The 12,199-nt window shown below is 43.1% G+C and overlaps 2 non-coding genes and 1 pseudogene across 2 annotated transcripts; 1 reads left to right on the top strand and 2 right to left on the bottom strand.

Moving 5' to 3' along the window:
• The first annotated feature begins 1,126 nt into the window (after nt 1-1,126).
• Nucleotides 1,127-3,244, top strand: LOC119526437 (annotated as a pseudogene).
• Nucleotides 3,245-5,559: 2,315 nt separating this feature from the next.
• Nucleotides 5,560-5,631, bottom strand: TRNAE-UUC. Its single transcript has one exon. It is a non-coding gene; the product is annotated as a tRNA-Glu (tRNA).
• Nucleotides 5,632-9,052: 3,421 nt separating this feature from the next.
• TRNAN-GUU lies at nt 9,053-9,126 on the bottom strand. Its single transcript has one exon. It is a non-coding gene; the product is annotated as a tRNA-Asn (tRNA).
• Nucleotides 9,127-12,199: the final 3,073 nt, after the last annotated feature.

Raw genomic sequence — 12,199 nt, 5'->3', positions numbered from 1 at the left:
ATATAGCTTTTAAGGCATATAATCATAAAATACTCCTGGAAGGATATACAAGAAATTGGTAAGTTCATTGCCTCTGGATAGAATTGGGTAGAAGATAGGGATGGGAAGAATTTTCACCTTTTGAAGTATGAACTTCAAATTATGCAAATTTATTACCCATTCAAAATCTTTATTTAAAAAAGCCCAATCAGGTAAAGAGTTAAAAGTGGCCTGACTTAATTGTCAGACTGGGAAAAAGAGTACATGACTCATAGGAAAAGTACCAGGAAATGGCAGGAAATAGCATCTAAGCATTGGTTCAAGCCACTAAAAGACATGGATAAATCTTAAATACATATTGGCAAATGAAGAAGCCAGTCTGCAAAGGCTGCATACTGTATGACTCCAACTATATGACATTCTGAAAAGGTAAATCTATGGAGACAGTAAAAAGATCAGTGTTTACCAAGGGTTTGAGGTCAGGTAAGGGAGGAAAGAATAGATGAAGCATGGGGGATTGTTAGGGTGATGAAAATATTCTCTATGAAATTGTAATGTTGGATATATGATATTATGCTTTTGTCAAAACCCACAGAACTGTACAACACAAAGAGTAAACCTTAATGTAAATGACGGGATTTAGTTAATAATAATGTATTAATACTGGTTTATCAATTATAACAAAAGTATCTGTTCAGGATTGCTAATGCTGCTGTTATACAAATACCAGAAATGGATTGGCTTTTATAAAGGGGTTTATTAAGTTACAAATTTACAGTTCTACACCCAAAAGTGTCCAAAACCAAGACATAAACGTGAGTATACCTTCACTGGAGAAAGGCCATTGGTGTCCAGATAACCTCTGTTAGCTTGGAAGGCACATGGCTGGCATCTGCTTGCTCCCAGGTTGCGTTTCAAAATGGCATTCTCTAAAATGTGTCTAGGCTTAGCTTCTTGGGGCAAATTCTGGCCTATTATCTCAAAAGCGCCAGCAAAATTCTACTTTTAATGGCCATCTCCCAAATGTCTCTCCAAGCTGCAGCAGTGAGCTCCTTCTGTCTGAGCCCTTATAGACCTCCAGTGATTTAATTAAGATGCATGCTGAATGGGAGGGGCCACACTTCCATGGAAATAATCTAATCAAAGGTATTGCCCACAGTTGGGTAGGTCACATCTCCATGGAAACAACCTAATCCAAAGATTCCAAGAAGAGAATTTTCTTCAAGGTGTGATATTTAAAAGTGCATGGACAGCACTTCCACCAAGGGAGTATGACTCATCACAGCCTTCAGATGCATGCAGAATTCATGGTCATTTATATGTCAATAAAGTAGCAGGGAATTTTCACATAACTGTGGGCAAGGCAATTCCACATTCCTGAGGTCATGCACATCTGGCAGCACTTGTCAATCATGATTCTTACAACTTTTCTCACAGAGTAGATCATTTGTCTTTTGGAGAGCTTGTCCCAGGAACTATTAATCAAAATTGCTGTTGATCACAACCAGATGTTTCAATATTTTATTACAGTTGTGCCAACAAAACTCCATACATATAAAATTGCAGCAGATACCATACCATCAGTTTTCTGTGACAGAAAGGGAGTGTATCATTAACCATGCTGCAGGCAGCCATGGAGTCCCTGGGATATTTATGAAATATGATCTCAGTTCTTTTATGGTGATGTTACTGAAGAGCATATGCCGTTCTGGCAGTTCTTTGTAAGATTCTGTGGTATTGTTGGAGGAATCTTTTCAACAATAGGCATGTTACATGGAATTGGAAAATTTATAGTTGAAATACTTTGCTGTCGTTTCAGACTTGGATCCTACAAACCTGTCTATTCTATTGCCTTTGATGATGGCCATACAGACAACCACTTACCTCTTTTAGAAAACAATACACATTAGCACCTCCCAAGAGAAGGAGAAAAAACTTTTTTGCCTGAGAGAAACTTTTCTTAATAATAAAATATTGTGCAATATACTCAAAGAAGGGAAAATATGAATGAGAAGCAGGAAACACATCTATAAAAAAAGAAAAAGAGGAAAAAAATCCCAAACCGAAAACCCATATATGTTGTGCCTGTTACAAATGTCCTGGAAGAAATTATGCAGCTGTTCGGTGATTAAGCCCAACCAGAGTATTGCTTTGAAGATGACCCCTTCTGATACTTTCACAGCAAATGGGCAGTATGGAAATCAAACCTTGCTTCTTAGTGACAAAGAGCCTAAAGGATAGAAGTCAAACCACTTCTGAAGAAAAAGGCATTGATAAGTGTAAATGTTTGTGTCCTTTTGTTTTTAAAGAATATGATGTCAGAATAAAACATGTAAAACATTAAAAAAAAAAAATTCTGTTGAGCTCTGCTTACTAACCTCCCTACAGAAGAAAAGACTTTCTCTGCATGATCTTGACTCACTTGCAGATTTCTGATATCAGAATATTCTCCCTAATGCAATAGTTTTTTTAAATAAAGTCTCTTCTTATCTAGGCTTATCTTTCCTTATCTAAGTTTTTATTTGACACTGTAAATTCAAAGGCACTTAACTGTAGGCTAAATCAACAAAATTACACAATACACATTCCATAGCTCCTACTTGTTCATATATCCTGCCAGAACAGTGGAAATGCTGCACGAAACTAACTCAGTGGGTTTTATTTCACTCCCTGATACACACACATTCTGCCAACACTTTTTCCCTTTGGCTTGCTGATGAGCAAGGAAGAACTGAAAGGAAAAGGAACTGTGGGTTATTGTTGGCAGCCTGCTCCCTGTACCAGGCTGTTGGTCAGAAGGAGAGACACCTGTTACCATGTCTAAGGGAGCATTCTCACTGCATGGAGGGTAATAAAGAGCATACCAGTGCCTGCCAACAGAACAGCAGTCCCAGGGTCCCAACATACTCCATGGTTTGTAGGTATTGGGTCTCCAGCAAAAGCACAACCCCCACAGACAATGAATGGTACAATGTTTTATTCACATAGAGGAGAAACAAAGCAAGGTCAGTTTCACTAGTGGGTGTGGGTCCCCCATGGTCAGAGGGTCTCAATCTGCAGCCCAGGCTGCCAGCTGGTCTACACACACCTTGCACTTGGGTCTTAATGGAGAGATGAGTTCCCTCTTGCCTGGAACAGATAAAGGGATGAGCCTGGAGACACAAAATGTGCATACTTCAGCCAATCTCCAATGGCTGCTTACATGCTTCTGGCAAAAGGAGATGGAATGGGTGGCAGATGTGTTTTCCTCCTTGAGGCACTTTCAAAAAGGGTGTCAGCCCACATCTATCATCCCATCCTAGGAGCCAGTCCGGAGCAGAGGGTTTATTTATGGGTCACAGGGAAAGATGGCAGGCTGCACTCAGACTGACTCCTACCACCGTTATCTCAACTTTCCCTTTCCTTCTATGTCTTCATTTTCAGCATAAGTGGTTGGCTAATGCAGGTAAGAAAGGATGTGATCGAGTTCCTTGGTCCTTCATGTTTCTCAGATGGCCACTGCCTTCTTTTTGCCTTTGAAGCAACTCTGGTTTGAATGCAAAGTGTGGCCTCTTAGTCTTGCAGGCAACAAGCTTACCAGTCTACTCACTTTGACTCATTCTGAAGTCCCACTGCAATAGTAGATCCACCGAATTCTTTGATCCTTGGGAGTAATCATAACATAATTTTATGTTCCTCTAGGCAAATAGGGGTCAAGAATATTGCTGATATCTGCTTTGCTCTTATGCAGGTTCCATTGTTCTATCTGTCTCCTCTGTGGCCGGCGTTAATCTCGAGATCCCACACACCGCCCTGGAATTCCTCAAGGACCCAGGGCCTTGTCATTGGAACCGTCTTTGGGCCATGATTAAGGAATTAGCGGGTGTAGAGGAGATCATTGTGTGACGGCGCTAATGAATATGAAAGAACCGGGGAACCGCGGGTTGGCAGGGTCGGGAGGCGGCCCAGACATGGGATGGCGCCTTCCGCTTCGGTGGCTGGACCGGCGGGGACCGGAATGGCGCAGGCGCCCGGGTCAGAAATGGGCGATGGTTTCATGGATGCAGAAGTCAAAAAAGGGATCAGCATCGTACTTCTCTTGGGACCACTGGCTGAGTGGGTGGGACCAGGCTTTGGACAGACGACCCGTCTGTGAGCACCGATTCGTCTGCCTTCTGTCAAATAGACGCTTAATTTGGGGGGAGACCTAGTGGCCACTAACGGTGAACACTGGCGCAGCAAATCTCTTAGGCTTTCCGTGCCTGTCACGGTGGTGACTGAGCACTAGCTGCAAGCTCCACTCCCCTCAACCAACCGTGGGAAACTATGGAAACAAGAGAGGCGCACAGATTTTAGGAACGAAAGAAAGAAATATGAGCGAACCCTATGGGCAGAGGGAGTCGGTGACAAAAATGTTGTAGGAAAGATTTTCCTCTTCCCTGGTTTGCTTTGTAACAATTTTACCTCCAACTTTTCTGCCACTCAAGTCTCCTGCCACTCTCTGGCCCAGGCAGCAGTCATCGCACCCAGCGTCACACACACCACTTCAGATACATTCCTCAGTTCCTTAAAAGTTGAGTCATTCCTTCCTCAACTCCCTGAAATTTGAGTCATTCCTAAGATCTTTCAAAAGATGATTCCCGTACGAATTTGTTGTCTCTCTCTGGTGGTCTAGTGGCTAGGATTTGGCGCTGTCACCCTCGCAGCGCGGGTTCGATTCCCGATCAGGGAAGCTATTCCTTCACAAAAGGTGTCTTTTATTGTGGGACTTTTTTCCGCGACCTCAGTTTTAGCCGTGCGCACCGCAGCAGCACCCGCATGTTATCTTTCCCAGGTCCTGTTCCGCAAGGCAATGGTCAGTGTTGTCGGTTCAAGGCCGTGGGACTCGAAGTCTACACAGCTTCCAAACTACTGCCACGTGATTCTGAAGTCAATGTTGACAAAGTCACTAGGTCTGCTGCCAACAACTGTCGGCATGTGGCTTACCATTTTGAGAGGACCAGTTTGATCTGGGTTACAGTAAAGTTAACTGACACTACTGTATCTAAAAGTGTACTATATAGACCAAAAGGATTAAATGTGATTTTTCCATGCCTAAAATACGTAAATAAGTATAATGGACGAGTTTGATTTCCTAAGTTGGGGCACTTGGAAACATCTGGCCGCACCCACCGACGGAAACAGCAGTGGATCTCGTAAAACTACTTACGCTGTCCTAGATCTCCGGAATTCAACCACTTTTAGGGTTTCAATGAACTGGAAAAAAATAAATCCATTGCTAAAACTGTGCCAATGCCAATCAAACCTTTCTAGATTTAGAGGTCATTTGATGTACAAGTTACTTATATTGAAAAAAAAAAATAAATCAGCGGGGTAGGACAGAGGTAATTCAGTTTGAATCTACATGAAAGACTTTTTCTTTATTCACATCCTCCTTCTTGCCCGGCTACCATTCTTCCTGGGGACGGTTTATTTGGGGTGTTTCTTGGGGTGCGCGCAAGCGGGCAGAGGCGGTGGGAGTAAAAGCAGCAGCAATAAAATGTCACGTTCCGGAATAAATAATAAAAAAAAAAAAAAAAAAAAAAAAAAAATCAAGCGACATTCCCTGACCGGGAATCGAACCCGGGCCGCGGCGGTGAAAGCGCCGAATCCTAGCCACTAGACCACCAGGGAAGGTCTTGTGTCACCTACCACTCCTCGCTTCTGCAAGAAGATCATACGACTGGCGAGCATGTTAGAAACTTTTAGGTGACATCTAAGGAATGCTTTGAAGTGGGGCGTGTGGTTCTGGGTGCGGTGACTGCTGCTTCGGCCAGAGAGTGGAAGACTCTAGTGGCAGAAAAGTTGGAGGAAAGATTGTCACAAGGCAAGCCAGGGAAAAGGAAAATCTTTCCCACATTTTTGTCACTGACTCCCTCTGCCCACAAGGTTCTCTCATGTTTCCTTTTTTTGCTCCTAAAGTCTGTGCGCCTCTTTTGCTTTTTTAGTTTCTTCACAGTTGATTGGGGAAAACATGTCCCTCTCTTGCTCCCTATGCTTCTCTCTCCCCCAAAAAGACCTTATTCCTGATCTCCTCTAAACGTTCCCCCTTCCCAGTGCAGGGGGAGGAACATGCAGGGCCAAGGGGCCATGCCCACCTGGAGCTGTACCACAGCACCCTTTTTGTAAATCAGGCTCTATTACTCAGCACCCAGAAACGATCTGCACAAATGCCAGGGATCTGATTAGGCCTCTTCTCCCATCAGTACTGCTAACGGTGGATTAGCCCTCCAGTGTGTGCACCCAATGATGGCCAAGGGGCCAAATGGAAGCTGTTTGCAGGGGTTTGGACAGAGCTTAGACATGGCAGACAAGTTGCCCACACACCCACACAAACCCCTCTCAGGACAGGAAGGAGCTACAGTTGAGAAGAGAGGACCTCCCTGGATCACCATGTTCAGGCAGGAAGTGTGAGGAGTCCCATAATTCTAAATGCAAAATTGGCCTCACAGGTCCGTCCTTAAAATGGCATTTTTGATAAGCTAGGCAGAAAGATCTTATTTCATTTACTGTATCTTAGCTTAATTTATACATTTAAAATATTTAGACATATGGTATGTTGGCCTCCATGTGTACCCTTGCCCACAGCTGCAAATATTAGGGGCACACTTATTTCCTTGGCCTCCAAGCCCATCCATGTATCCAACTATGAGATTCTCATGGCCCCTTGGATCTAAGGTCACTCTTTTCCAAACTGAGTCCATCTTCCTCCATTCCCCCAACCGGGAGTCTTTCCCTGGACCACACCACTAGAAGATGGCAGCACCCTTGGAAGAATAAGCCCAGGACCTTTCTATATCCACCGCGTCCTTCAAACATCAAGTCCCTTCTGTTTTAACCTCTGGCTTCGCCTCCAGTGAAGACACTGCTGGGTTTCTTGAGGAGCAGTCTCATCTCAACATCAAGGAGTCCCCATGTGGTTTGAAGGTTGTGAGCTAACTGGGAATGCATTTTCCTGTTAACATTGTATTCAACAGCATGTTTCCAATTTTAAAAAAGAAATTATAAAACTGTTTCTGCTGCTTCCTTTCATTTCAGGAACCCTCAGATTCCCTGCTAGGAATTAATGAGAGGAGGGAGGATAGGAGGACTGTAAAGCTTCTTAAATGTTGAACTGTTTGGATGGTGACACCTTATAATAAGCACACAAAAGAAGAAACTGCCTTGGTTGGGCTTTAGTTTTGGACAACTGCTCTTTCAGCACAAGTTTGTTTCTGAGCTGTCCTAAAAAGGCAGTTTCTAGCTGCTTGCAGTGTGAAGGTGCTTTCATCTGGTTTACATAAGAGCGGTAAATTAAGAGAGAAAAGAACCCCTCTGGCAGAGCAGTAGAGGAAATGGAAGCTTGCATTTCAGACCCTCCGAAGCCTCACCCTGGATGTCTCTTCTATTGGCTTCTTCTTATTTGTATCCTTTTAGTATAATAAAACCATAATCGTATACAATACTGCTTAAATTATATTTTTACAATATATATTCCCCTGAATTCAAATGAATTCCCTGAATTAAACATTATTCGTCAACAAGTTTAAGAATGATGGGCTGGCCCTGCTCAGTTTTGATTAAAATATTGTATTTACTCCTTCTGGAGTTCATCAGTTTCCTTCAGTCATTTTGGGGTCATTGCAGAGCATAGAGTTGTAGCTTCCATAGCTTTGTAAATGGACAAAAAAGAAGAATTAGGGGCCACAGAGCCCCATTTATGCTGGAAATTCCTCAAGAAGCACTATCAGTTCACACAGTCTTTGTTGCCAGGAATTCCAGGAAGTCGTTTGTGAACTGAATAACCATGGTAACTATACCTGTTTTCTTGCTCATCACTTTATTTCTAGCTCCTTGCAGAGCACCTGGCACATAACAGTTGTTAATACATGTTTGATAAATGAATGCAGAAATAAGCAAATGAATAACAGATATATATTCAGAAACTAGAGACAAGCTGAGATTTTGTGTTTTTCTAGGAGAATCTTTCAAGAGAAACAGTCAATGGTAAGAAAGTCTGCTTCAGTTAACAGAGAGTTCCCCCTCCATGGTCTAAGAGGGAGACCACAAAAGAGAGGTCAACATTGGCTGAGGGGGAAGACCAGATTGCTGGAACTCCCAGTGTGGGAACAAATGCAGATTGAAGTCCTGGTGGCACCTTCCTTGTACTACACCAGAATCCTCAAGCTGACTTGGGTCCATCATCAGGGAACCTGGCAGTGGGCTTGCAGGAAGGGAAGCCAGAGATGTTAAAATGGAGAGGACTTGATGACTAATGGATCGGAAGAGTGAGGAGAAGTTTCAAGGAAGTCCCCTTGTATCTGGCTTGTTCCTCTGTAGGGACGGTGCTGCCACTGGAAAAGGTAACATGAGAAGTGTCCTGCTGAGGGGATTGAGGAGAAGATGGACTCGGTTTGGGAGAAGCTGACTTTGAGGGCCACGGATCATGTGGAAAAGGCAGGTGGGTACATGGATGATTTTAGAACTCAGAGAAGTGTTGGAGACACAAAGTTGAGTTGTCTGTATAACTGCAGGCACAGGAATGGTGAGATCACCTAAAAAGAGTGTAATATGAAATGAGAAGAGGTGGAACCAAGGGCAAACCCCGGGGGAAATTACTTCTAGAACTTTCACAGCAGCCCTATATGTAAGAGCAAAACTTTAAAAACAAAGGCAGTGGCCAACTGTAGGTGAGTAGCTGGATGAAATAGAGCACATTAATGCGTGGAACACTGGGCTGCTTTTAAAATCGGCCAGAAGTCACTGGGCTTTTCCAGCTGTTTAGCATCTGCCACAAGAATTGGCTAAACAGCAAAGAGACGTGGCTGTTTTCTGTAGTAGCAGTGCCCACTTGTAAAAGCCTGCTGGCTAGGAGATTTTGCAAGAAAAAAAAAAAAGCTGTCGAAGGATATGCTTCTGAAGAGGAAAAAACGTACACCAACTTCTACTTTAGGCCTAGATGATACCTGAACATGGGGTTCATGGTAAGCTTGGGAAGGTCAGTTAATAGAGACCAATTTGTAAAACTGCAGTAAAAGTACCAAGACTGAGCGCAGTTCACAACGAACTTTCGCAGCGTCCCTGGGTGGGCTTGAACCACCAACCTTTCGGTTAACAGCCGAACGCGCTAACCGATTGCGCCACAGAGACCGCTGATGGAGTCCCTTTTTTGAATGTCGCCTCCTTGAAGGTCATGTCTGTAGCTCTGTAGTCAAACTATTCCGCAGCCTAGATGCCGGTTTTGTGAACTTCAAATAGGTTCGAATTGTGTGATTGTACAAGTCAGAAATCGAAACCATTCCTACCCATTCCCACCTTGCAATACTTAGGTCCTTGCTTCACTCCCAATTCCTTAGCTCCAGCGGAGAGCAACGGCCTCTTTCCCAATGGGGAGTTTGGTTTTACTGATGTCTGGGTCTCAACTTCCATGAGCTATTCAGGGGTGCTGAGCGAGGAAAGCCCATTTATTTAGGCTTGAAAAACAGGGAAGCCACACTTAATGCAGTTAGATTTTATAGGTGATAATTTAGCTAAGCTACTTATAAGTATGAATCAAAAGTGATCTTCTTGAGGACAGAAGACTTTCTAACTCAGGCCAGCATCACCCTGATACCAAAGCCATGTAAAGATAGCAAGAGAAAAGAAAACAACAGACCAATATCTCCTATGAATATAGACGCAAAAATCCTCAACAAAATAGCAGTTTACTGAATCTAACAGTATATTAAAAAGATTATACCCCATGGCCAAGTGGGATTTATTCCAGGAATTGAAGGCTGGTTCAACATAAGAAAATCAATAAGTGTAATACACCACATAAATACAATGAAGGAAAAAAAAAACAAATGATCAACTCAATGCAGAAAAGGCATTCGACAGAAATACAACATCCTTTCATGAGAAAACCTCAGAAAACTAGGAATAGAAGGGAACTTTCTCAACATGATAAAGGACATTGATGAAAGACCCATAACTATCATACTCAATGGAGAAAGACTGAAAGTTTTCCCCCTAAAATTAGGAACAAGACAAGGATGCCCACTGTCACCACTGTTATTTAATGTCATACTGGAAGTTCTTGCCAGAGCAATTAGTCAAGAGAAATAAAAAAACAGCATTCACATTTGAAAGGAAAAAATAAAACTATCCCTACTTGCAGAGGACATGTTCCAAAGTATAGAATATCTCAAAGAATTCACAACAAAGCTACTAGAACTAATAAATTCAGCAGAAATGAACAATCTGCAAAAGGAATTAAGAAAACAATTCCATTTACAATAGCATCTAAAAGAATAAAATACCTAGATATAAATTTAACCAAGGTAAAAGACTCATAAAGTGAAAACTATAAAACATTGCTGAAAGATATTAAAGAAGACCTAAATAAATGAAAAGACATCTGTGTTCATGGAATGGAAGACTTACTATTATAAAGATGTCAACACTATCTAAGGGATCTATAAATTCAATACAATCCCTATCAAAATCCCAATCACCTGTTTTTTTACAAATGGAAAAATCGATCTTTAAATACATACGGCATTGCAAGGGGCCCGGAATAGTCAAAACAATCTTGTAAAAAGAACAAAGTTGGAGGACTCACACTTCTGATTTCAAAACTTACTACAAAGCATCAGTAATTAAAACATAAGGACAGGCATAGAGACCAATAGAATAGAATTGGAAATCCAGAAATGTAAGCGACACATCTATGGCCAGCTGATTTTCAACAAGGGTGCCAAACCCATTCAGCAGAGAAACAATACTCTTTTCAACAAATAGTGCTGGGACAACTGGAAAGTCACATACAAAAGAATGGATATGGAAAACTTACCTCTCAGCATTTACAAAAATTAATTCAAAATGGATCAACAACAAAATATAAGAGCTAATAATATAAAACTGTTACAAGAAAATGTAAGTATCTTCAGGATCTTGTATTCAGCAATGGGTTTTTCTATTTTACACCAAAAGCATGAGCAACAACAGAAAAAATAAATTAGATGTCATCAAAATTTAAAACTTTGTGCATCAAGGGACATTATCAAGAAGGTGAAAAAACAACTTAAGGAATGGGAGAATATATTTGGCAAGCATAATCAATTAGGCTTTGTTCTAGTTTGCTAATGCTGCCAGAATGCAAAACACCAGAAATGGATTGGCTTTTATAAAAGGGGGTTTATTTGGTTACACAGCTGCAGTCTTAAGGCCATAAAGCATCCAAGGCAATGCATCAACAATCGGGTACCTTCACTGGAGGATGGCCAATGGCATCTGGAAAACCTCTGTTAGCTGGGAAGGCACGTAGCTGCTGTCTGCTCCAGAGGTCTGGTTGCGAAATGGCTTTCATCCAGGACTTTCCTCCCTAGGCTTCAGCTTCTCTCCAAAATGTCACTCTTAGTTGCTCTTGGGGCATTTGTCCTCTCTTAGCTCCTCTGGAGCAAAAGTCTGCTTTCAAAGGCTGTCTCCAAAATGTCTCTGTAAGCTGAAGCTCCTCTATCAGTTCCAGTGCATTCTTCAAAGTGTCCCTCTTGGCTGTAGCAAGCTTGCTCCTTCTGTCTGAGCATATATAGTGCTCCAGTAATTTAATTCAGACCCACCCTGAATGGGCAGGCCAAGACCTCTGCGGGTGACTGGGCTTGTACCTCGGCTTGCCAGGCCTGGGCCAGGGGACCTGATCACCCCCTGGGGAGGGTAGTAGGTACGGGCGTGAGTGCCCTCTGCAGCCCCCCCGAGCCTGAGGAGCGAGGTCAAGGCAGCTCCCTTTTCCTCACCCAAAATGCCACTGGCAGGGGAGGCTTGCCGGAGGAAACTGCCTTTCTCCCAACTGCCCTTTCCCCACTTCCTTATCTTACCCACATACTCCCTTGTGCCAAGGCCACTCCTGCCACCGCCAGCGCGCATGCACCGTGGCCAGAACAACCCCCGCCCGCTGCAACGGCTCCTGCGTCCTCTCAGAACCAATCCTAGCCCCTCTCCCTTCAATATTGCCATTTTAGGCTACTTCACCTCCTTTCCAGCCCTGCCCCTCTTACCAGCCTATATAACCTGTAATCACCCCTGAATAAATCTCTTTGGCGCATACTCCTACTGGATGAAGAGTGTTTTTGTCCTTATCGCCGCCCTCCACACCTTGCACGCCTCTCGCCGAGGACCCTGGCCACGTCCTCTGCCTCGCCCTCGCCTCCGGGAAAGAGCCCCCGCCGCCGGTACCCTTTAAGCA

This window comes from Choloepus didactylus, chromosome 2, assembly GCF_015220235.1.
Source record: "Choloepus didactylus isolate mChoDid1 chromosome 2, mChoDid1.pri, whole genome shotgun sequence".
Taxonomy (NCBI): Eukaryota; Metazoa; Chordata; class Mammalia; order Pilosa; family Megalonychidae; genus Choloepus; species Choloepus didactylus.
This window is presented reverse-complemented; position numbering and strand designations above follow the sequence as displayed.